The 26352-nt window shown below is 36.7% G+C and overlaps 1 non-coding gene across 1 annotated transcript; it reads left to right on the forward strand.

The window, feature by feature from the left end:
- Window positions 1-1751: 1751 nt before the first annotated feature.
- Window positions 1752-1817, forward strand: LOC146895032 (small nucleolar RNA SNORD42). The gene has a single exon (XR_015001493.2). It is a non-coding gene; the product is annotated as a small nucleolar RNA SNORD42 (small nucleolar RNA).
- The last annotated feature ends 24535 nt before the right edge of the window (window positions 1818-26352 follow it).

Consider the following 26352-nt stretch of genomic DNA (forward strand, 5'->3'; position numbering starts at 1 on the left):
ATATTTCAGAGGACCTTGTTGGAGTTTCCTGCTGGCTGAAATAATCAAGCTACACACAATATTGCAGTCAAGACTTGACCATCATCTTAAATTTTCCTTAGTCCCCATAAGATTCTTAGCATCCTTAATCAGTAGAGAGTAGCCTAGAAAACTACACCAACATTCCCCCAAAAAATGGATTATGCATGTTTATCTTTGTTTGGAATGTTGATTACAAGCTGTTATGGATAATGTTCAAAAAAAAAGCTCAACAAAGAAGATTAGAATCAGAGTTCTTATTTTGAAAAGAAAAAAATGGGGGGCAGTAGTGTGAAACAATGGTCTTGTACCATGTAAAGACTTGTCACTTATATAAGTTTAATAAAACACTGATTGGCGAGGAGTCAGGAAGGAAGTATATATAGGCGGGATGACCAGACAAAAAGAATTCTGAAAAGAGGAAAGACTCAGTCTGAAGTTGTAATGCAGATGCAGATGAATCAAGATGAGAATACCTCACTGATAAAAGGTACCAAGCCATGTGACTAATACAGACAAGAATTATGGGTAAACTTAATATGTAAGAGTTAGGTACAAAATACAAATACTTTGGCCTAAGTTATTGGCCAAACCAGGTTGTAATTGATATAGTTTCTGTGTTATTATTTGTGTCTGGACAGCCAGTAAATAAACAGTCTCTGCTTACAAGTGCCCTCTTTGACTTTCTCTGTCAAGGGTGTACGAGATGAAGGAATTGGATTGGACACCATCCTGCACAGCACAACTGTCTTAAGGAGAAATAGGTCAAATTTAGAAGCTATTCTAGTAATACCTTGAAGTGATACTTTATTTAACTTTTCTGAAAAAAGTTAGTTTGGAGAATATTTAAGAAGCACAAATGTCCATGCTTATTGTAATAGGCAAAGTAAAGCAGTGTGAAATTTTATAACCTTGGAAAATATTACACAATGAGATTAAATAACAATTTGTACAAAGTAAGGGAAATCAGAGTTCATTTTTAATAGTTTCCGATCTTGAAATGGTGCTTACTCACTTGACAATTTGGTACAATATTTACTTTCTGCCTCTTTCCCTGCCCCCCACACCAGATAGACAAACACAAATATCACATAAAGTTTATTAATGGGTCCACAGAAATGGTCTTCCTAGAAACTCTTCTGGATAATCCACTTTTCCCTAGAAAACATTTTATTTAGAGGTGAGAGTAAAACAAGCAAACTCTGGGGAAAATGTCTGTAGAACCTAAGTTGTGTCCTTCATCCCAGCCCTCTGCTCAGGCTAGCATCCCTCAATTGCAATGTGAATTGAAGTTGGGTGGAATATTTTTTTTAAGAAAAGGAGGGTTTGTTGAAGAATAACTGTGCAACAAGGATAGAAAGAAACAGAAGCAGAGAGAAGAGGGACATAAGAAGATAGAAAGGAAGGGAGGGAAGAAGGAAAGAAGAGAGGGAGAAGGCAGAGAGGAATTAAGAACTGCATCTATGTCCAGGGTTTGAAACACTGTGTTGCAAAAATATTTTTTGCTACCTGATGACAAAGCATAAGAAACAATGTGAAGTGAGTAGGTCCCATATTTACCAACAAAAAATAAAACAAAACCAACAAACAGAAAACAAAGCAAAGCACAAAATATTATTGTGCCATCTTCTGGGGCTTGTATGTGTATAAAGAGAAGCATGAAAAAAATGTGATCAATTTAAGTTTTGATTGGCATTTTAGATGATTTTTTTTCATCTTAAGAACACATTTGTATGCAAATGATGGAAAACTCAAATGTTTGGAAAATAATGACACCAGCAAAGGTACCGCTGATGCAGCAAAGGGAGGACGGGAGGAATGTGGAGGACTTGAGGGCTGTGACAGCATCCAACTCTGAGACTTTCTTCTCCACTTAGAAAAAAAAGCACATTTGTATATGAAACAATGTTTCTTTTTATAAGTAACATTTTGTTTTTTATTTTGCTTTTCTTTGAATTTGTAAAATATGCAAGCACACTTGTGCTGTCTAATCTTCTTGTCGATTCCTCAGCATTCAGAATTGCTTGAACATTCCCGACTGTGTCTAATAGGATATTGCAGAGATTAGCTAAACAGGGAGAGGAGCTATCTGTCCTGAAGAATGCTAACAGCATCCAATAGACTGATATTCAGACTAGTTACAAAGCAGTAGGCTGGGTCTTTTTCTCTACCCACATGGAAAAAGGTGCATAGAGGCACTTTAAGTGCTGGTCTTTGGCAGCTTGTGTCCCCTACAGTGTTTGGGAATAGGAGGGAAAAGTTTCTGTAAGTAGACTGTTGGGATCAACAGGTGACAACTTTTGAAATTCTTCTGCAGGATGAAGCTAAGAGTTACTACACTTGTGTAGGTCCAGAAAATTGGGAATCTTCCATCAGCAGATGAGAATGATGCTACTATATCCAATCAGGCCTAGGTATCAAGATATGTCAGCTCTAACAGTAGCTTTAGTGCAGGCTTAGGAGGTCAGGATTCTCTAGTTCCTAACAGCTGCTGGTGTTTACAGTCACTGTTTGAGATTATAGAGTCTGAATTCCTTGATAGATGAAAATGTTTGTATTAGGGTTTTAGATGGGAGTCTTAGTACCTGCGCCAAGAGGCATAAGAGTTCTCTGGAACTCATTAAATAACCAGGGACCACAGGTTGTCTTCTCTATTTCTTTAAGCCTTTTATTCTCCTGTAGCCTTCATTCTCAGCATTCTTTTGCTGGTTCTCTTTCTACCACCTTTCTTATTGTCCTTGGTATTCCTGAACTCCCCAGCCACTGTGTCTTTTTTCAGCTTCCCATAGGCCAACTGTGAGTCACCAAGCATTTAGTTGTTGTGGTTGCATGATTTTCTTGGGGCGTTCATGGAGATTTCAAAATGACTTTATATAGCAGTCTTCCAGGTTCCTATTTGATAACCTTGCTGCTGAAGAAGCCATAACAAGGTTGATTCAAGTATTTGCTAATTAGGGGTCAAGCTGCTCCACTCCCCCAACATATTTGCTTGTTTGTAAGAAAATAAAACTCAGAGCAAGTTTTCGTAATGCAAACATACAGACCTAATCCTTAACACTAGAGGTGATACTAAGGTGCTTATTTAATACACTCCTGTTACGACAATGTGTCTGTTATCTTTGCTAGAGGGAAAAAGGGAAGAGACAGGAAGCAGTGCAGAAATTATTGGACACCTCTCCTCTGCAACACACCCCTACTGTGTAGTGTTTTCCCCAATCACATGACACCAAATTACTTTGGCCTGCATTCTCTTAAATCATTGGGCATGATAACTTTTTTCTCCTTTTAATTTGGCCTTTGTCTCAGCACTATCACACAACATAAGAATAAGAAGTAAATTGTGTACTGACAGATCTTTCAATATATAACTTAAACATGTAAATTTTATTCATTGTAAATTTAACCTTGATTATTTTCAGGAAACATTTTGGTTCATAGTTTATTCTTATTAATATTTTATTTTTATTTTATTCCTATTTATATTATATTATATTTTTATCTAAAAGCATTTGAATTGTTATTATTATTTATCTTTAAATAATCTGCAATTGCAGTCCACACATTTCTATTAAGCCTATAGTTCAGTATAAATTCAAATTACATATTTTACTCTTGTGAATGAGTGTCCATTTTGAATGTGTCTTTGTGTGTGTGCATGTGTGAAGGTGTGTACTCCCAATGGTTTACTGCTCTGTTTGGTCAAAATACTTAAAATTTGTTTGCAAAATTTTGAAAATAAAATAATCTATTGACTGCAGGAGAAAAAGGTAAACAAATATTATAGTGGTATATAACTATAACCCCAATGGTGATGAGGTCTACTTAAAGTGTGTCCTGCCACTGCGAGACTCAGTGCCCAAAAGACAGGTGGATGGTTCCTGATGACAACAGTTGTTTTCATGTGGGATTCTAAACCTAAAATTTGATCACCCCTGCACACATTTGTAGCAGCACCCATGAATATGTGTATGCATGTGCACACAAGCACTCACTCAGGTCTGCATCCCACAGTTCAAGGCAGTTTTGAGGTTGAAGAAGCCTTTATAGTTTAATCATATCAAAAGAAACAAAATGGGCAAACAGTGGCCCTGGTATACCATCAATTTGTTTCTATCACTACCCTGGATTTCTGTGTTCTCCTGTAGCCTGAAAATACATCAATTTTAGTTACTACCTTAATATTAATAGCTAAGTTTGACTGATTATTGATGATAATTATTTTACTGATTATTTCATTGCAGGGTCCCTGAAAGGCAGGTATTATTGAATCTGTTTTTACTATTAAAGAAAGGTAACAAAGATGCAATAGAAGCACAGCCTCAGCTTGGAAACCCATCATCAATGCAGCCTATACTGTCTCACTGTGGAGAGTATCCTCTCAAATGGAAGTCTTTCTTTTTTATTCTCTATTAAAAACTTTTAAGCAACATTTAAGAAAAATGGATAATATACAATATTTTGTAATCCTGCAATTAGTTTATCTTGTTCCATATAATGGATAATCACATCCATTTCTGGAAGGAATGTCTTATCTTTTATATTTGAGCAGGATACCAATAACTCTATCAAAATTTTGAAGTTGCTACAGAATTAATAATGTGGCTATCATTTCCTTTGCTACCGACTTTCAGTAAGTCAGTGTATGAAGCATAGTTAGTGCATACAAGGCTTTAAGCTTGATCCTGAGTGCTGTTAAAGTAAAACAGTATAAGAAATTATTAGTAAAAATAGATTCAATAATTCTGAAGAAAATATTGCCCCTTGCTCTCTTCTTTTGAGGCCCAAACTAACAGATATTTCCATGTGGGAGTCTCCTCTGTATGCTGTGAATAAAAAAGCTACAATGGTCTAAGTCAATGCAGAATAGAGGTCAACAGGAAAACTAAATTGAATGCTAGGAGAAAGAAAGTAGAATCAAGTATACATCATATAGCTGCTGAAGGAGACAGATGGCAGAAGCTTACTGGTAGGGCCACAGCGTGTGATAAAATATAAAATAATAGAAATGGGTAATTTAAGATGTAAGAGTTAAATAAGATGTCTGAGCTTGTACACCAAGCAACATTGCAATTAGTATAGTTTCTGTGTGATGATTTGGGTCTGGGTGGCCAGGAAATAAATGAGCAGTCTCTGCTTACAATATGTCCCTCAAGTGTATTTCTGTGATGACACTGTACTCACAGGGGCAAACTAATGACATCTGGGTTCATTGATTATTACAGGGTTGTGTAGGCAATAATTTGTCCTCCAAATATTTGATATATAGCCCCATACAATAATGAAAAACAGAGTCATAGATTCTTTTCTTTCTACTTTTAGCTTCAAATTTTTTAAGTAAAAGAAACAGAGATTTGGAAGAATTGTTCAAGTCAACCATGAGATTAGAATCATAAACAGTCAAGGCCTTCTCTCTCAGAGTATTTTAGACAGGCCAGAAACCAGTTATCTTTCTTGAAAAGAAGTATAGAAGTAAATGGACCATTTTTTTTATTTGTGGGGCTCATAGAATAAAATCAACTGACCAGAATGGTGTTATAGCCTAGTGAAACTCTGTGTCAGTTCATGATTCATTGTACAATTGCTAACACAGTTTTTAGACAGCTGCAAGGTGTAGTTTGAATTTATAAAAAAGGGGGATTATCTTACTATCTCCAACAACATCATATAGTTGTTAAATAATGGTCATCAAAATACTCACTTTTTTCTTTCTTTCTCCTTTATTTCCTATTTACATGCTCAAGCTCTTGCTTTGTATTGACAGCACTAAGACTCAAAACTTCAGTCTTCTAAACACTAAGTATGCTCCACATACTGCCCTGTCTCAGCAAGGCAGGTTGTTACACAGGACCAAGAACAACATTTCCAAAGACTTTCAACACTGTCACTCAGCCACTGGACTGATCTCCTAACTTGTTCAAGACACTTGTGGAAGACCAGTCTCTGATGGGAAGACCACACTGTTCATTTAGTGTTCTAGAATAGACAAGTTATATAAAAGCACTGTTTAAACAGGACACTATCCAGTAAAGCAGGACTTTTAACCTTGTGTAATAAGAATGTCCCTGTCAATGGAGTAACATTGACAAGTTCTATTGATTTGTCAATCCAGTGAAATTATATAATTTATTAGAATTAATTCAGATTTATTTATCAAATCTTAAGACATAAATGCAGAGGAAATGTTGAACTGGTGTAGGGGGTTCTTCTGTTTATGTGTTGCTTTCATTGGTTGAATAAAGAAACTGCCTTGACCTTTTGATAGGGCAGAACTTTGGTAGGCATGGAGAAGACAGAACTGAATGCTAGGAAGAAGGGCAGACTTGAAGATGCCATAGATCTCCTGCCTAAGACAGATGCTGGTTAAAATCTTACCAGTAAGCCAAAGTCACATGACGATACACAGATTAACAGAAATGGGTTAAATTAAGATCTAAGAATTAGCCAATAAGAAGTTAAAGCTAATGGGCCAGTCAGTGTTTAAATGAATACATTTTCTATGTGATAATTTCTGGTGTAAGATAGTCAGGAGCCTGGGAAGGCAAACATCCTGCTCCTCCTGTTACAGAATGGCACTCATGTGGACAATTTCATCCACATAAAACCTGAGAGAGCTTGGGAAGTAATTCTAGACAGAAAAGAATAGACTAAATCATGGCTTCTTGGTAACAGCAATTTCTCAGATCTGCTATGTTTGCTAGAGGCAAGCACTTACACTCTCATTTAAGAGAGGCTTCCTGACTCAGCTTTGGCTGCAAAACCATGCAGTTCTTAAATGGTGTTGATTAAAAGCTGACCACATGATTATGGTTTTCAGCTAGCAGAAAAAAAAAGCTATGCTGTTTTAAAATGCTGGCATTCTTGATCACCCTGCCAGGGCAATCTCTTTCAGGCAGGCAGTCCAACTATGGAGCATTTGAATATGGTTTGTGAGCACACTGCTGCAACTTGCTTGCTGGCAGGGACCTTGAAATGCCACCTAGTTGTAGCAATAAACATGGCTACAGCTGGTACCTACACCATGAGGCTGGAATCTCATAAAGCTAAGGAATGGGCTGGATTGAGCCATCAAAGCCAAGGCTTTAATCCTACCCATATTGATTAGCAAATTAAAGACTCATATAGTCAGAAAAAGAGAGATATACAGTTAAGAGAGATTCAAAGATAAAGAAAACCTCTAAATTGATTACAGTGTGTTAAAAATATATTCAGGCTAAAGGTTAAAGTCCTTAAAATAAAAAAGAAAGAAAGTAGTTGGGTGTGGTGATATGCATCTTTAATCCCAATGCTTGAGAGGCAGAGAGACCTCTGTGAGTTCAAGGTGTGGTGACACATGCCTTTAATCCCAAAGCTTGGGGGGAGCAGAGGCAAACAGACCTTGTGAATTCAAGGTGTGGTGGTGCACACCTTTAATCACAGCACTTAGGAGGCAGAGGTAGGTGGACTTCTGTAAGTTCAAAGACAGCCTGATCTACAGAGGGAGTTCCAGGACAGCCAAAGATATACATAGAACCTGTCTCAGAAAGGAAAAATAAAAATAAAAGAAATAGAGGTTAAAGTAAAGCCATATAAAGATGGAAAATACACAGAGAATCTGAATGTTGTCTTTTATTATGCTTTCTTTGAATTGTTTGAATGCTGAGGAAGGACCAATAGCTGTTAAAAGATATTTGTTTATAAATGCTGCTGAATTATTCTATGATAGGTATTTTGAAAGTACCTTGACTTCAAAATTGAAGTCAAAAGGTATGTTACTTTGGAAAAGAGATTTTGTTTTTGCTTTCACAGGAAATGAGATGCTGTAGATTCAATCTGAGTTAAGAATAATCAGGTTTCATCAAGGAAGGCAGTCTGAAAAATCTCTGGTAGAAACAGATAGCCCAGATGTCAGAGTTTTACATTCAGAATTGGTTCAAAACTGCTGTCTGAGATGATTAAGATTCATAGGATACTCCAGTCAGGACTTGATCGTAATTCTAAATTTTCTTTAGGTCCCCATAAGATTATCAGTGCCCCCCAACCAGCAGGAAGTAGCCTGGAATACTACACCCACATTCCCCCAAAATGGACTATGGATAGTTTCCTTTTAAAAAAATGAGGGGGACGTGGTTCTGGACAATTCTGTATTCTGTCAATCATGTTTTAAATAAAGCTGATTGGCTAGAACCCAGACAAGAAGTATAGACCAGACAACCAGACAGAAAGTAGAAGTGGGGCAATGAGAAAAGGAGGATTCTGGGAAGATGTAAGATTTCTCAGTCCTGTCCAGACACTGAAGAAGTAGAATGTGACCTGCTCTACTGAAAAAGTACTGAGCCATGTGGCTAACATAGAAAAGAATAATGGGTTAATTTACATTACAAGAGTAAATAAGAAGCTTGTGCTAATGGGCCAATCAATTTATATCTAATGTAGACTGATTGTGTGATTTTCTCAGGAACTAAATGTCTGGGGAACCAGGCAGACAGAAACCTCAACATATATTTTAAATAGAAATGTATACATATACGTATGAAAGAGATTTTTCTACAATAACTGTTTCTTTCTGTGTGTCTGTGTACATGAATGCATGTTGACAATGAAAGCTCAGTTGATTTCATTCACAACATGGAAGCAGAGAGTTAGGAATGCATGCCAATTCTTAACTCCCTTTTTCCAGTTTGTATAAATGAGCATCCCTTGCCAAAGGAATGATCCTACCCACAGGTAAGATGAGTCTCCTCACATTAATAAAGCAAGAGAAATTCCCTCAGCCTTTCCCAGGAGACCTAGGATAGCCTAAGAACTTGAGTTAGCACTAACCATCACATTGTCCATAACTGGAAAAACTGGTAACATGGTCCCTGTTGGAGGAGTGAGATAGCTAGAAATTCCTTGCTCCAGTATGTACTGTCATAAAGGGTCAAGATTTTTCTCACACATTTTTCCTTCCAAGACCCCACACTTTTGAAACTCATTTCAACCAAGATGTGCCTTGTCCACACATTCTTGCTTTGTTTCATGCCTAGAGTGTACAAGGAGAATGGCTTTTTTTAAAAATTTGTGGAGTAGGAAGGCCACATATGAGTCAGTCTTTGACTCCCAAACCCCAAATGCTTGCCTTATATTTGACTTTGACCTTTTAACAAACAATTATATGTGACTTTTGCCTTTTAACAAACAAAATAAGAATAGGGTCCTGAAGACTTTAGTTTCAGAAACATCCATAATTATATATGAACGGGCAAATCTGTGACCCAAATTACCCTCTTAAGATACTCATAGTATCTGTAATTAGCAGCAGACGCCCTGATTTGTTTTGAGAACAGAAGAAATGAGCCTGTCAGACTGTTTTATGAAGAGGATTCAAATAGTTATTCTACCTCTTATGCATGGCCAGAAATTTGTAGTATCATCTCGTTTGTGTATTTCTTTCATTTTCTTCCCCTCCAGAAACCAGAAAGGCTTAGGTGCTCCGGTTCATGCTTCAGTTTCTTGCTGTCTTCCATAGTTTTGTACACAAAAAAAAAATGAGCACTACTTCCAAGAAATATTATGTGAGAGTGTGTCCAAAACACCAGCACAGACACCTGGGTTGGAGAAGTAAAACACCCTGAAGTGGAGCAGCTAAAACTACACTATCTCATAACCTGGTGCAGGAGAATTGTCTGTATTGGGTCAACCATATTTTAAATAAACACTGCTTGGCCAGGCAGTAAGTATAGGCAGGTCAACCAGACAGGAAGTAGAGGTGGGGCGATGAGAACAAGAGAATTCTGGGAAGGAGGAAACTCCCTTCCCAGTTCTGCCCAGACCACCAGAGAGGCAAGATGTAAGCTGCCCTGCTGAGAAAGATACTGAGCCATGTGGCTAACATAGAAAAAATAATGGCCTTCCTAGTGGAAGGATCTCATCAAAGCTAATTTAGATTCTTGGCAGAAAATATTGTCTCTCAGAAAATGCTCCATTTGGCTGGGCTCTGAACGTGTGCAATATTTAACCTATAAAAAAGATAATACAGGCAATTTTACTTTGAAGGGATCTTTCGTACAGTTTTTGTTAAGAAATTTAAAACCAAAGAGGTTTTAAAAAAGATACTCTACACTGCTCACCTCTGAGAAAGTTTACCAGAGAGCAATGAATCCTTCACTCCTTCCTTCCCCTCTTTCACAAGATTCCCTGAGATCCACCTAATTTGACTGCAGATCTCTGCATTTGTTTCCATCAGTTTCTGGATGAAGCCTCTCTGGTGACAGTTGGGCTAGACACCAATCTACAAGTGTAGCAAAATATCACTAGACATAATTTCATTGACTTTTTGTTCTTGTCACCCATGTTTGGTTGTATCCTTTGTCTCTGGACTATTCTGCCTTTGCATCCTGACACTCATGGTTGAGCTCCTTCCCTCTAATGGTGTGGGTGGGACTCAAGCTCAGCAAGTCACCATAATCGCTGCATCACCTTTACCCCAAAATATCTTGTAGGCAAGACAAATTGTAGGTACAGTGTTTCATGGCTGGGTTGCTTTTTCCAATCCCTCTGCTGGAAATACCCCTAGGTTACAGTAGATATCCAGTATAGACACAATGTCCCTCGTTGTTAGAAGTCTTGTCTGAGTCAGGTATCAAAGACAGCTACAGCACAGCCTCCCTGAGCAAGATTTAGAGATTTCAGTCAGAGGTGGAACAGGCAGAACAGGCCATGCCACTCTGAAAGCATGAGGACCTGAGTCTGATACCCAGAACTTTCAGACCATTTAAAAGAGTTCCACGGGGTACTATGCACTTATAAACCAAACACAAGAGAGGTCTTGGAGGCTTGTTTTTGAGGTATACTAGCTTACTTTGTGACTTCCAAAATAAATAGCTTAGCTGTCCTGAGAACATGAACCACTGACTCTGTAGTATTAGAGGTACAGCTAATGTTCATCATGCCCCTTTTGATTTGATCTAGTCAGTTTCTTCATTAAGAAGCAGAAAGAGGGATATCCAGTCCTGGGGTGGTGCAGTCAGTTCTAATGATACCCTTCATTAGCTTCAGTGTTAACAAAATAAATGGAAAACAGTAGATTCTTATATCTTCGTATAAATAAGTGAAAAGATATCACCATAATTTCAATATTTGCATGTGGGTGTGTATATATGAAACAATAATAATTAAAGAAGATGATATAAATTTAAGAGGGAGTAGGGACACAGATAAGTTGGAAGAGGAGTCGGTAAGATGTGATGTGAATAGAGTACTTATGCCTGAAATATCAAATACATTTAAAATAAGAAAGAACAAAATAAAGCAAACAGAAAATCTTTAAAGTATTGCTTTATAGAAAGATAGCGCACATACATTACAAAGTATGCCCATTTAAGGTATATTTCACATTTTAATATATGAAGTTATGTACAATCATCTTCAAGAATGAGAAAATCATAAGAATTTCATCAGAAATCATAGCCTGCACAACCTTTCTCCCTACCCCTTCCCAACTCTTTGCATCATTGATCTCCTGTTCCCTTAGGACCCTTGCTTTAGAATTTTGTGGGAGAAGAATGCTCTGAGAATAGATTGCACATTGTGATCCTTAATGGTATAGGTGTCAGGTGTGCCATACTCAGAGTCTGAAGTCTGACAGCAGAAGCAGCAACTTACCTGCTCATTAGAGGCAGTCATGCAAGACACATTTATCCATCTCTTCACAATGTCATTCCACCTGCGAACCTGCTAATGGAATGGGTATCTTTGTTCAGAATGGGTCTTTCCTCCTCAGTTTATTAATTCACAAGTCAATTATCTTCTTAAAAATCTCCAAAGATACACCAGATGTGGGCTTTACTGATTTCACCTCAATCCAATTGAGGTAACAAACATAATTAACCATCCCGCTCTTAAACACTGGTTAGGTAATATATAAATAAAAAGAGACATTTAGTTAAAAACCTTTGAGAAATTTATTATCAAATCAGGTAATTTGGAGTCAATTTCCTGGTGTATTTTAGGACAGAGATCATAGCCATTTCAAACAGTAAGCAATGTAGATGACTTGGATAAATTGTTTATTGTATCTACTTGTAGTGAAATGCTTTCAGCCCCAGAAAATGTTGTGCAAGTGTGTATGATTAATATTTGCCTCATCTCTATCATGTGTTCCACACTTACGCTTTCTATACCTAGGGTACTGATGTTAAGATCTACCAAGCAGGGAGCTTTGACTAGGCCAGTGTATTTATGTAACATCATAGAATACATTTACACCCAAATACCCCTGAGCCATTATTAAATAATTATATGCTTGTTGGAGGAAATGCTGTTTGTTGTTTCCTGTATTAATTCACTGCTTGGACCATCAGCTCTAGTTTCTTATTGGCTAACTCTTATATTAATTTAACCCATTTTTATTAATCTGTATAATGTCATGTGGCTGGGCTTTACCAGGTCAAGTTCCCAGAGTCTGTCTCAGGTGTCTCCATGGTTTCTCTCTGACTTTGCCCTTTTTCCTCCCAGCATGCAGCTTAGTTTTCCCTGACTAGCTAATTTCTGTCCTGCTATAGATCCAAAGCAGTTTCTTTATTCATTAATGGTAATCAGAGCTTACAGATGGAAATCCTACATCATATGCTGAGATGTTTCCACAGCTCAATATATATCTGCCTGCAAACACAGAACTAGAGAGGCAAAGACAGGCATATTCCTGGAACTCACTGGGCAGCTAGACTGGCAAAATCTGTAAGTCTTTAGGTTCAAGTGTGAGTACCTGTTTCAAAACAAAAAACAAACAAGCAAAAACAAGCATGAAACACAAAATGAATTAAAACAAAACAAACAAAACCAAGGGAACAAAATTTTAAAAAATGTAAAGATGTTAAAATCAACTGAGGACAAACCAAACTTTGACCTGTAACTTTCAGAAGCATCTGTACAGGTAAAACATGCACACACATGCATAGATATCAACACACAGATGAACATGTACACATACACACAGAAATAAGGACACAATACAACAAGTTAAAAGGAAATGAGTTTTACTATTTTAAAAATCACTTTTCCTGAGAATTCAATAAGAGTAGATTTATCTTGTAAGGGATTCTACAGAATTCAAATTTGGGATGTTCATTATGAACCAGTTTATACACTGATGTTCCAAATAGCAGGAAATCTAACTTAGTTTAGAATTATACATCCAGGAATGAAGAAGATGCCTTCTTTTCAATTACTAAGCAATCTATAAACATCTTCCATTGATGTATAAGATTAAATGCTGTAAAATAAATGAGAAATGATAAAAAAGAAACTGTCTAAAGAAGTCTTTGGGTAATGAAAAATGTGCTCTGTGGAAAGTCTACTATCTCTTTCTGTCATAATAGAGGAAATGAGGGAAAAATCCTAGAGTTGGGTCAATCTTTACCATATTTCTTGGACAACAGGACTCCTTCATTTTGTTTTGTTCTCAATTTATGTAATTAACTACAGTGTCTTGAACCACAACAGGAAGAAATAAATGAAATTGGCATGGCAGAAACCTTGTGATTTTAAACATTAAAAATTTGTATTTCTTTGACCTATTGTGTTAGCTACTTTATTCAATATGATGACAAAATATCCATCAAAGACAATATTAGCAAAGAAGCTTTTGTTCTACTCACAGTTTGGGGGGATGCAATGTTTCATGGTCAGGAGGTGATAACAGAAGAAACTTAAAATAACTTAATTACATTGCATCCTTATTAGGAATGACAGGAGATGAATGTTGACATTCATTATATTTTATTCAGTCCACACCCCAAGTCCATGGGAAGGCATTGCTCACATTTGGTATCTGTGTTCTTTTTTTCATTTAAACATTTACAGAAACACGATCTTAGTATACACAGAGTCATGTTTCTAGGGTAATACTAAATACCCTCAAGTTGACTCGTCAGATTCAAAGTTACAGTAATAACAACTCTAAACATTTTCAAACAAAGAAATAAGCCAAAACATGTTATAAAATATACATTACACATGTGTCTATTCACATATGTACATCCAGATGTAATCACATACCTGTGTGCACACACAATATTGCAACTGTTCTTTACAATCAGTATGTTCTCTTGTAATACTTACTGCAAAACAACTGAGAGTTCCAAGTGCTACTGAACCAGATAAACTACAATAATTAAATATGATTATCAAGTGAATAAAATGTTGACAACTGTGATTTTTAGTGGTAATTGTCAATTTACGATTCCTAGAATCACCAGTGAAACTGGTCTCAGCATACCTGTAGGGGATTATTTTGATTTCATTAATTGATGTGGTAGGAACTTCTTAATTATGGTTGGGTCCTGGGCTATATAAGATAAAAGTGAGCTGAGTAAGTATTCATATATTCATTTTTATTTTATTCTTTCAAAATAGGAAGACTAGTTTCTTCAGGCTTTGCTGCCATGGTAAACTCTCCCTTAGACTGCTTTTGCTGTGTGGTTTTTCTATGCTCTGGTGTTATGGTAGTTTGACTGTAATTGGCGCACATAAGTTCAGAGGGAGTGGTACTATTAGGAGGTGTGGTTGTTGGAATAGGTAGGGCTTTGTTGAAGAAAGTGTTTCACTGTGGACATTGGCTTTGAGATCTCATATATGCTCAAGCCATGCCCAGTGCCTCAGTTCACTTCCTGTTGCCTGTCAATCAATATATAACACTCTCATCTCTAGACCATGACTGCCTGCCTGCCTACTTTCATGTCCCACCATACCGATACTGGATCTTTATCCTCTACATTCCCCATATACACATAATAAGATCCTACTAATTCCATTTTAGTGTTGCTCACACACATGCTTAAGACTGAGCACTTGGATAATCTATCAGACACCATATCCCTGAGTTAAATTGGTTCTCCCCTTTTCAGTAACCACTGATTAACTGTAGTTCATCATTTATAGGTTGGGATTTGTGAAATTTCCATTAACAAGTCAGGTGACATTTTAAATGCGCAGACCTCTTTTACTCAATGTTATTGTTGAAATTTCATGCGTGTATTTTTTCTGTAATGTCCAGAAGAAACTATTATGTTTTAAAAATGCAAAGGGTGTCCTGGTTTTACATTCTTGAGTTCTCCAATGGTGTGTTTCAATACATGTGCATGCTGAGATCAGAGAATAATCTCAAGTGCAATTCCTCAGGTGGTATTCATCTTGTTTTGTGAGACAGGCTCTCATTGGCCTAAAGTTTGTCAAATTACTCAGCTGTCTCTGTCTCCCAAGTGTTGTAATTACAAGTGTGTGCCACAATGTTTGGCTTTATTTTTATATGGTTTCACTGTTTAAAATAGAATAAACTCTGGTCCTTGGGCTTTTCCGGTTAAGACTTCTCTTAACTATCTCTCCAGTCAATGACGTCTCCAAATGTTACTTATGGTTGGATATTTGTGTTACTGTACCTTTTAGACAAATTGGTGGTTCTTCTGGCAAGCATGACAAAATGCCCATAGTGCCCCCCAAATTAATTATTCAACAATCCTATTTTCAAATAAATTTGGAAAGGGCAATACAGTGCTTTTTATGTTAATCTGTCATGCAGACTGTCTACAGGTCTTAAGTAGTAGTGAACAAACAGTTGTATATTACAGGGCAAGAGGCTTTAGATTTTTCTCCAGTTTCATGATGCTTATAATCTTATCTATGGTGGATGATAGCTAATCTATCTCAGGACATCACTTTATATATTTGGAACTTCACTTTCCCTTTTATGAGATAAGGAAAATAGACTGTATCAGAATAAATTCTTTTTAAAAATTCTGTACATAGTCCATATAACATATTTAGAGGTTGAATTTTCCTCTAGGAACAAAGATATAATATGAATAACTAGGTCACTGTCTATGATGACATTAGAGCATGTTTCTAGGAATAGTAAGGAGCAGCTGTCAGTTTCTGTCTTAAATAGTCCACAAGTCTTTGAAAAAGGAGGTGCAGTACATGCATTCCATTTGGGAATAGACATTTGTAGTCTCTTACTCTCTGTACCTCAGCCAGCCGTGGGTCTCCCTTTTGATCATCATCTTCTGGCAAGCAGAAGCTTCTCTGATGAAGTCTGAGAAAAGTATTAATCTTTAAGTCATTAACCATTGGTTTAGTGCTATGTACATTTAGTAGAATAATAGCAGATGATTCTCTACTATGGCCTATGATTTGTCTAGCCATAGATTTTTTGCCTGATTTGGGGGCAATCTTTAAATTTAATCAGAAAATAGTCAATTACTCCCCATATCATTTTTGCTGGTTTTGTACCAGTGAGCAGGTTTTGTCGGGTTCAGTATTATAGTAATTCACAGGACTCTCTCTAGTAACATACATAGCACCATTCAGAACTATTAAAATTAGCCATCCAGTGATGAAGCTTCCAAGAACATACTACCGTTATTTCTACCTGTTCTGTGACAAGATCTTTTTTCTCTAGTTCTGAAGGGTAACCAAGAGCATTGACAATAGATTGTAGTGTTAGTGAGTTTTTGGTACCTTACTAGCTAATGAATACCATGTAGATAATACAGCTCTGCCACTGGGGTTTTATTTTTATTTTTTGCCTCTAGTATCCAGTAGGGGCCCTTTTGTCTGTTAAAAATTAAACCCATTTTGATTCTATCACTCTTTCTTTCATTTTTGCTTTATTTATATCTACATATCTATCTCTGCCTCTCTCTAACTACCTATGTAGGTAGTTAACGTCAAATAACTTAACTATCATCTTCATATCTGTCTTCTGTCTATCATATATTTACTTATCCTTTATCGAGATATCATAAATAATCCATATGTCTATTATTTCTATCTCTACTCTATCTATAATTTCTCTTTCCCACAATCAGGGAGCCCAATTATATAATATTATTTAAATTAATGATCCCAGAGATTTTTACAATTATATTTATTTTGCTTATTTTTTTCTTTCTATATATTGATCAAACATACCCACAGTGACATATTAAAATTTTCTACTAACAATTTCAAAATGTGTGCTTCCTAAACAAAAATTCCTTGGTCATATAGTATTAATTTGTAAATTATTTGCAGTTTATTTGTAGCTTTTATATATTCTATTTAATGTCTTTTGTCAAGAATTATAAAGAATCCAACTCAACTTTGGAAAAAATGATTCTTCTGTGTGAGCATGGACTGTTGTGTTGACGTTTGTTGTCTTCTTATTGTTATTTTTTTGTGTGGCTTTTTCTGGACTCCTCTGTGAAGTTTGTTTTTATGTTTATATCATGAAGGTTTTGCTTATCTTAGTGGTCAGTTAATGTTTAGAAAAATATTTCTTTTGCTTCTTAGAGATAATATATCTCCAAATCTTCATTGATAAGCTCCAAGTCTATTCTAGCACAGGCTTGAACTTCTAGGCCACTTAATGTTAGTTGAAAAGTCTACCTTACATATTGCTTAATGTTTATGTAGATCCTCAAAATTAGCAGACATGGAAGATTGTTTTGAGAAATATGTATATGTGTGTGTGTGTGTATGTGTGTGTGTGTCAAACAGCTTTTTAAAAATATAGTCCTGTATATATAGATGTCGATACACAGTTTAAACAGTTCTCCAAGGTCTAAGGTAGTTGCTGTGATGAACAATTTTCCTTTCTTTTATTCAATATTTTAAAGAAAAGGTTGTTCTCATTATGTGAGCCTTAAGCCATCACAATTTAAAATATCTTTAACACAGAGTCTTTCTGGGCTCACTCATACAGCCCAATGACAATTCCTTTGAAATAGCTATGGATGAACAGATGCCCCATATTTTCCCTACATTGCATCTGTGACACACATTTCCATCATGACTATTGGTGCTGGATTTTCAAACAGATCAATGTAAAATGTCACAAACATGCATGCTCCCTGTGAAACATTAAAAGTTTAACATCTACATAGATTCTTTATCATCCTTATCTGCACATAAATAAAATATAAACATATACGTGGGCTAAAAAGTTATATGCTTAAATGTCAAGAGCAGTTATCTATTAATAACAATTGTAATTCTTTTTGTCTGATGCCTTTCTGTATGTCCCTGTGATTTTAATATTTGACACTTGGAGGAGCTCATATGAGAATCTGTCACTGAGCTCTAGAATATTTATAGGCATTGTAAGTGGCTCATCTTCTTTGGGAGAATACCGTATTAGAGGAAGACAAATCATAGTCTTCAGAGCATCTTTTAAAAGCAGAGCACATAGTCACACAAGAATCCTGACTTGCTCTTCTTTAATATGCATAGAACTTTCTAGCAGCCTGCAGAGCGAGCTCAGACTATATCAAAGAATTTCTGTAAGCTGTTCTTCTCCACAATACAGATGATCTATTATTGCAAATTCCTGGCACAGCTCTTAACACTGACTCAGTAATGTCTAATATTGTGTGTGTTCATCCCAGCTGCTCATCATGAGATGATCCAGTCAACATTTCTATTGTACCTCCTTGATCAGGATGCTTAACAGCATGAGACTTGGCTAGTGACTATATAATATGTCCCTAATGCTATTGACAGTCTAGCCAAAAAATAAATGCTATAACTTATCCCATTGGCTCTGAAACCCCAGTAAGAGTCCATTCACTGTTGCTTCACACTGTGTAAATGTCTAAGTTCAACACACTAAGTCAAATCCATATGACAGAAAGGGAGAATGTAAGGCATTTGGAAGAGATAAATGATAGTCTTTCCATACCTGGCATTTTCATACATAACAGCTTGGTGCAAATGGGATCATTTCTTCTCTTTTAGTTAAAAATTGATTCACAAATATTTCCCAAAGCATAGATTAAAAGTATCTACACTGCCACTGTTTTTCTATATTTCTTCCATTAATCTTGTGTGTGTGTGTGTGTGTGTGTGTGTGAGTGCAGTTATTCATCTGCCACAGTACCAGTGTGAAGGCTAGCAGACATCCTCTGTCATCATCTTCCCTCCTGTTTGAAGCAGTCTCTTTTTGTGCCTGAACCTCATATATGTTAGGCCTCCTGGCCTGGCTCCACCTTCCATTGTTACATTCAAGTTTGGGGATGATAGATGTCTATTGGTGTGCTTAGCTTTGTGTGGTTTGTGGAATCTTAACTTAGGTGCCTTTTCCACTGAACCATTTTACCAGTCTGTACGTTCCTCCCTCTCTGATGCGAAAGTAGTTATAACTAAAATTTGAATGACATTTTTTGGGGATTATCACTTCTTTATCTCTGAAGAGCTTTTTAAATGTACATATTGTTGTTGTTTTAGTGTGCATACTCATAAATGTGTTTTCATGGTCATGTATGACATGGTGCACATACAAAAGTCAAATAAACCTTTCTTTTCTTCCATCTTTCTGTGAATTCGTGGTATCAAATTCATGCCATCAGGCTCTGTGGGTAAAACAGACTTAATCACTGAGTCATCATCTTGGCTCCTATTGTAAGACAGACTGAATGTAGGCCTTTAAAACCTCTCGTGATAACATCCATCTCTTCCAGCTTCTGATCGCAACCTCACATTTCCAGCTTGTATGTGTCATATCTGTTCTTTTATCTTATGATTTACTTCAGTTCTCTTTGACCAGTTCTTCTAGATAAAACTTCCATGAGAATTGTTTGTTTAGAGTTGTCTTGGACAGATTTTCTTATCTTTCCCTTAACTTCCTGTCTATATTCTTAGAACATGGCATGCCCCTCCTCTGTGATAAACCAGGCTCTCTCACAGTGATGCCCACAGGAAAGGCTCCATCCTTGGCTTGGATAAGAATATCTTGACAATTCTTTCTGATCACCTTAGTTTCAATTCCCCGAAAGTATTTAGGAGCCTGTGCTACATATTCATGAACAAAATTCAGGGGTTGGATCTTTAATTTGTTCCTTATTCAGAGATATGGTAATTTGAGAAATCAACACGGACTCTGCTTTTCCTGGAACAATGACAGCAACAAAACCAATTCAATTCAATGGCCAGGTGGCCATTTTAACCTTTCTGTTCTGACCAGATAGGCCTTGTCACTGAGATTCCAGCTTCTCCATCATTACTGTGTGTGTGTCAGGTCATTGAATCTAACATATCTCCTGAACTGTCTAGATAGCATTTAAGGTTAACACAGAACAAAACAGCTATCATCAGTGTATAAATTCTTAGTTAGGGTTGTTACCGCTCTACTGAAACACCAGGCTTACTACTATGTGATGTAATACCATGACCAAAAACAATTTGAGTGCAGTGTGGTTAGTTTTATGTTTTATGTTCAGTGTGGTTTGATTCATTTGCACTTGAGTGTTGTTCATGGTGATAGATATGGATCTATTTTCATTCTTCTGTGTGTTGAAATCCAGTTATACCTGCACCATTTGTTGAATATGCTTTCTTTTTCCATTTTATATTTTTAGCTTCTTTGTCAAAAATCTTGTGTCTGTGGGTGCGTGAGTTGATATCTGAGTCTTCCATTTGATTCCATTTTTCCTCCTGTCTGTCTTCATGCCAATACCAAGATGTTTTCATTGTTGTACCTCTACAGTAGAAACTGAAGTCAGGGATTGTGATGCCTCCAGAAGTTCCTTTATAGTACAGGATTCTTTTGGTTATCTTGGATTTTTTTATTTTTTTCCATATGAAGTTGAGTATTGTTCTTTTGAGGTCTCTAAAGAATTTTTCTGGGCATTGCATAGAATCTGTAGTTTTATTTTGGTAAGATTGTCATTTTTACTAAGTTAATTCTACCTACCCAAGAACATGAGAGATCTTTCCATTTTCTGGTATCTTCTTCAGTTTCATTCTTTAAAGTTTAAAGTTCTTGTCATACAGATCTTTCACTAGTTTAGTAAGAGTTACCCCAAGATATTTTATGTTATTAGTGGTGAATGTAAAGGGTGATGTTTCCTTGATATCCTTCTCAGACTGTTTATCCTCTCTAAACGGGAGGGTCACATATTTTTTGAGTTAATTTTGTTTCCTGCTATATTACTGAAGATGTTTATGAGTTGTAGGAGTTCCCTGGTAAATTTTTGGAGTCACTTATGTAAACTATCATATTATCAGCAAATAATGATAGTTTGACTTCTTCTAAAAATTCCACTTCATATGTAGTCTTTTAAAAACTTACAAAGTCTATTTAAAATATCAAAGAAAATTTTCTAAAATATCTAGTATATCTAAAATATTCTGAATATCTTCAAAGCATCTGAAGTCCCTGCAAAATCTGAGGTGAAAAAAAAAATGTAATTGTGGGCTCAGATAAAGTAAAATCCAAGTTATGTCCTTTGTATTTCAAAAAAAAGAATAACCACTGCACAATTAACATCTAGTCAAAGCAAACAAAAGTCCAACATTGTAAGATGTGCAGTGTTGACTATTTGAGATTCACTCCCTATCCTCTGGGCCCCAAAGGCTCAGAAAATTCTTCTTCTCTATCTCTGCCATTCATAACACATGCAGGTTCTCTGTGGCTCAGGCTATCCATGCTCTGTGCCTGCTAGAGTCCATGGTCAAGAGTACCAGCATCTACAAAATTCTGGGTTCTTACCTGCAACTTTATCAGTTACCTCTTTGGACTCTCTTGTGGCCCTGATCAAACCAAGTGGTGTGAAACTACAACTTCTCGCCATGACCTGCTCATTCCTGGCATTTCTACTGCAACTGAGGCTGCAGTGTTACTAAATGGCCTCGCCTGCCCTCATTTAGAGACTCTAGGCCTGCCACATTTATCAAGCCTCAGCTACTCTCCATTACTTCAGGCCTTCAAATCCAACAGTTCCTGGGGAATTCTCATATGTTATAAAATTCATTTGCCAGTCTTGGGAGAAAACTATGATTGCCTCTCATACACAGCGTCTGGGGACTGACAGAGGAAACACTTGCCCAGAAGACTTTTGCTCAATGATGCCAGTCTCATGTTAATAATTGCTGATTCTTCAGTCCCAGTTGTCCAGTAGTGATTGTCCCAGCAAGGTAAAGATTTCACTTTAGAGATTCTGGTCTCCTGTTAATCACAGATAATTCTTCAGTTTTATGTGCTAAGAACCACAAATTCATTTTTTTTCAGAACCACAAAGTCTTAATTCAGCCTAATTAGCTTCCTTAATAAGTATTTAAGTAACTATCAACACTTTTCTTTAAACCATCACAAACTAGAACTTTACTGTCGGCATTTTTCTCAATATTCTTTACATTCCAAGTTTGGAAGGTACAGCCCACTGGGCTTTAAGCACTCAATGACTTTTGTAGTCCAAAGTTTAATGACACTATCATCTTCCCCAAAACCCAGAGTCAGGTCTGTCACAGAAATATTCTATGCACATGAAAACAATTCCTGTCTTTTTTAGTTTTTTTTTTTTAATGCTAAGATAAAACACCAAGACCAAAAGCAACTTGGGGATCAATAGATTTATTTAGACCCAACAAGAGGCCTTTTACAACAGATTGGAACACCAATATGGCCAACTAAATCAACTTAAAACCTGAGAGCTCTTGAAGAGAAATTATAGATACTAAAATACAAAGTTTAGCTGCATTTTTTTTGGATGAACTCTGTTTGCTGTTTATAGTTCCTTTAAGAGAGGTCTTCTTGACTCAGCCATAGCAGCAAATAAAGCCACAGAGTTTTGAAATGGTGACTTTCTGGGCCATGCTGCCAGCATGAACTCTGGTTCTTTCAGGAGCCTGAGCATTTAAATGGGTTTTTTGGGCAGTGTGAGGCAAGTCATTTGGTGGCAGCATGGACCAACTGGTTATCAGAGTTGAGGTGGAGAGGATGGCTCTCACCTGGCAGTCTCAGAGGTAGTGAACAAACTTCTGCCATATCAGACTGAGTGGAGCAAGCCGGCAGGGTTGTATTTGCCCTAGCAATGCCCTTGCTTAGGTTTTCAGAAGGGCTTAGCATTTTATGAAGTTATCCTGATCAGAAAAGGATTACAGATATACAATAAGGACAGATTCAGACACAAAAGACCTCTAAAAAGACATAGTGTATTTAAAAATGTACATTAGCTTGAGAGAGAGAAGAAAAAGAGTATAGAGTGTCATAAAAGGAAGTAAATGGGTTAGAAAAATTAAAGTCTTTAAAGATACAGATTAAAGATGGTCATAGATTAAAGAAGTAAAGATATAAAATAAATATTAAAAAGTAATAGGAAAACAATAAGCCATGTAAAGATGAAAATACACAGAGAGTCTGAATTATGTATATTATTGTGTTTTCTTTGAATTTTTGACTGTGAAGGAGCTAAGTAACCAACATATATACTTTAAAGGTATTTTGTCTTGAAAATTTTAGTCTATGGATTTGTTGCTTTGTAAAGGAGATTCTTCTTTTGTTACCACAGAGGGTGAGAACCTGTGGATTAATTCCAGACTAATGTGGTTTGATGGACCAACTCCCCAAGAAAAGTCACCATGAACTGCCCCCAAAATACTTGACCCAATAAAAATTAGAAAGCAATTTGGAGAGAAATACGCCCAAATTTCCTAAATGACTGTTTAAATATGTTTGTTTGCGTTAAAAGTGGGATATGCTATAGAGATGAATAATATTGGATTTGTATGAATCTTTGCTTATTGATACAAATTTAAGGTCAATTATTTTATATGTGTATTTCTGCTCTTGATTAAGGTTTTGTGTTTGTGCAACTAATTTAAAACGTATTATATAATTAAGAATTTTAGGTTAATAGAGACTCAACTATAATAGTCAAGCTAGTTGTTATGTTAGTTCTGTTTTCTAGATATTTAGAGATATATTTCAGTTAAATAGGTATTCTACAAATCTTTCAGAGACCTTCAGAATATGGCATTTCAAATGTTTAAGAACTTAGGACTTTTCCTGACAATGAAACACTTATGCTCCTGGCAGCACCAATCTACTTTAAGAGGAAGATGGGTTTCAAAGAGGTTCCTTATGCAGTTTGCTCACCATTTGGGCAAGAAACTCCCCTTTCCTGGACTGCTTGATGTTATGCTGTATGAACTGAACGTGAAGGACCCACAGAAAAATGACTTCTGAACTTGCCTAAAAGTGTGATGTTCCTTCAGGGTTCCTGTTACATGAAAGAGTTTGTTAGACATTCTGCATGACACAGAAGAATATGACTCAACAAACTGCCAATATAGGCAAAATTGTCTTTGAAATTTCCTGGTTCATAGAAAAGTCTGCCAGATACTACGGGCCAGTAGTCTGAAGATGGGTGCCCGCAACATTACAGAAGAACTTTGGGTGGCTGTCCAGACAGGAAGATGTCTCTGTCAATTGTAGAGATTTAGAAGTTGCTTACAATGCAATTTCTGTTTACTTAGGTAATATTATATCCTTCTGGAGCTTTTAAAGGAGTTAACAAATAAATAGTTATAATTATAGTTTTATTAGTTATGATAAAAGATAAAGTAGATATAAATATTATAACTGTAACTCTTGCTTGACATTTGTTTTGTTATATGTATTTTTTCTGTGTTAAAGTTAAAGTTTTATTTAAACAGAAAAGGAGAGGAGATGTGGAATTCCCTTCTGCATGCTATGAATATCATTTATTAATAAAGAAACTGTCTTGGCTCCTGATAGGGCAAAAGAGCTACATGGTAAAAACTAAACTGAATGCTGGAAGAAAGAAGACAGAGTCAGTGAGAAGCCATGTAGTCCTACCAGTGACAGATTCTGGAAAGAACTTTATACCCGGTAAGCCACAGACATGTGGCAATACACAGATTAATAGAAATGGACTGAATTAAGATGTAAGAGTTAGCCAATAAGAAGCTAGAGCTAATGAGCCAATCGGTGATTTAATTAATACAGTTTCTGTGTGGTTATTTTGGGGCTGAGCAACCAGGAACAAACAAGCAGCCTCCCTACAACCATGCTCCATCTTTCAGAGAAGTCAAGGCAGGAAGTTAAGGCAGGTGCCTGAACGCTGGAACTGAAGCAAAGGCCATGTTTTAGCTCCAGTAGATTGTCCAGCCTCCTTTTTTAAATTTTGCAGAAGACTTGAACAACAGTGATATTTCCCACTGTGGGATGGGCCTCCCCACATCAATCAGTAAGTAAGAACATACTTCAGGGTTAAGGTTAGGCCAATTTTATGGAGAAATTTTCTTAATTCAGACTCCATTGTCTGGATATGTTTAATTTGTGTCAAGTTGACAAAACCATACCAGCACAAGGGATAAGACTCTTGCCATTGCTCTGTAGAAAGTTTATAGCCCTAGCATCCTACTTCACATCCTCTTTCTGATCTTCTTGCTTTCCAGGTTCAGTTAACCAACCATATGTAGCAGACAGGGACTATCCCCTGAGTACTCTTGTTTAGCATTTCAGAATGTCCTTCCTCTGCCCTCCACAGTCCTTACACTTCTCCCTGCCAATGTGATCATGTATTGCTGCCTAGTTCATGACCAACCATCAGAATGAGAACTCATTAGTGAATAACTACATTGTTTCATTCACTTTCTTCATCACAGACTAATGATATGCATAGGGGATGGGAAACCAAGACTTCTTTGCATCTATGGTAGAAATGCAAATACTTGTGCAGGTGCACACAGAGAGAGAGAGAGAGAGAGAGAGAGAGAGAGAGAGAGAGAGAGAGAGAGAGAGATACACACACTCATGCACATACAGACACACACTTCTGCACACACATGTGCACATACAGAGACATTCATCTATATATAATACAAGCACACATGCATGCATGCATACTCTCAACCACACTCATACACACATATTCTCTCTCTCTCTCTCTCTCTCTCTCTCTCTCTCTCTCTCTCTCCCTCTCTCTCTCTTTTTGTCTATCTCCCTCCCACCATCTTCCTCTTTGAAGAAGGAGTAAAGAGTTCAGAAGAAATGAAAATGCTTGTGGTAAGTTTTCAGAAAATCTCTATTTCCTTCCTAAGAGCAATGTCATCCCTGACTCAGTTTACATTCTAGACTTTGTCTCTTCCATTTTCTTGGTGTTAGCGGTCCTTCTTAGATGAATGACACAAATTATGAGTGAAGGATGACTGTGCAGAAGAGCCCCTGAGATTTAAAGTACATCTTAAATGGCAGGACTATGATGGATTCAATTCTGCTTTTCCTTGAGAAAAGGCAGGGACAGCATGTTGGGAAATAATTGCTCTGCCTTGCTAGAAGGCAGAATACTTGGCTTATAGGGCACTGATTCATTTCAAACTTTTGTCTCTTTCAGCCCCAGGGCATGCCCCACTATTGAAATTGTCACAGAACAGGAAAAGATGAATGTGTAAAAGCTGTGAAGCCCCGAGGCTGATATTGATGAGGCAATGTCCTTGGTAAGTTTGTTTCCTGTAGCTTTTCTCCATCACAGAAGATATCATAGGACCACAGCAAGTACCAAAACTGTTTCTACAGTCAACATATTGGAATCTACCTTT

This window comes from Myodes glareolus, chromosome 20 (genome assembly GCF_982192425.1).
Source record: "Myodes glareolus chromosome 20, mMyoGla1.1, whole genome shotgun sequence".
Classification (NCBI taxonomy): domain Eukaryota; kingdom Metazoa; phylum Chordata; class Mammalia; order Rodentia; family Cricetidae; genus Myodes; species Myodes glareolus.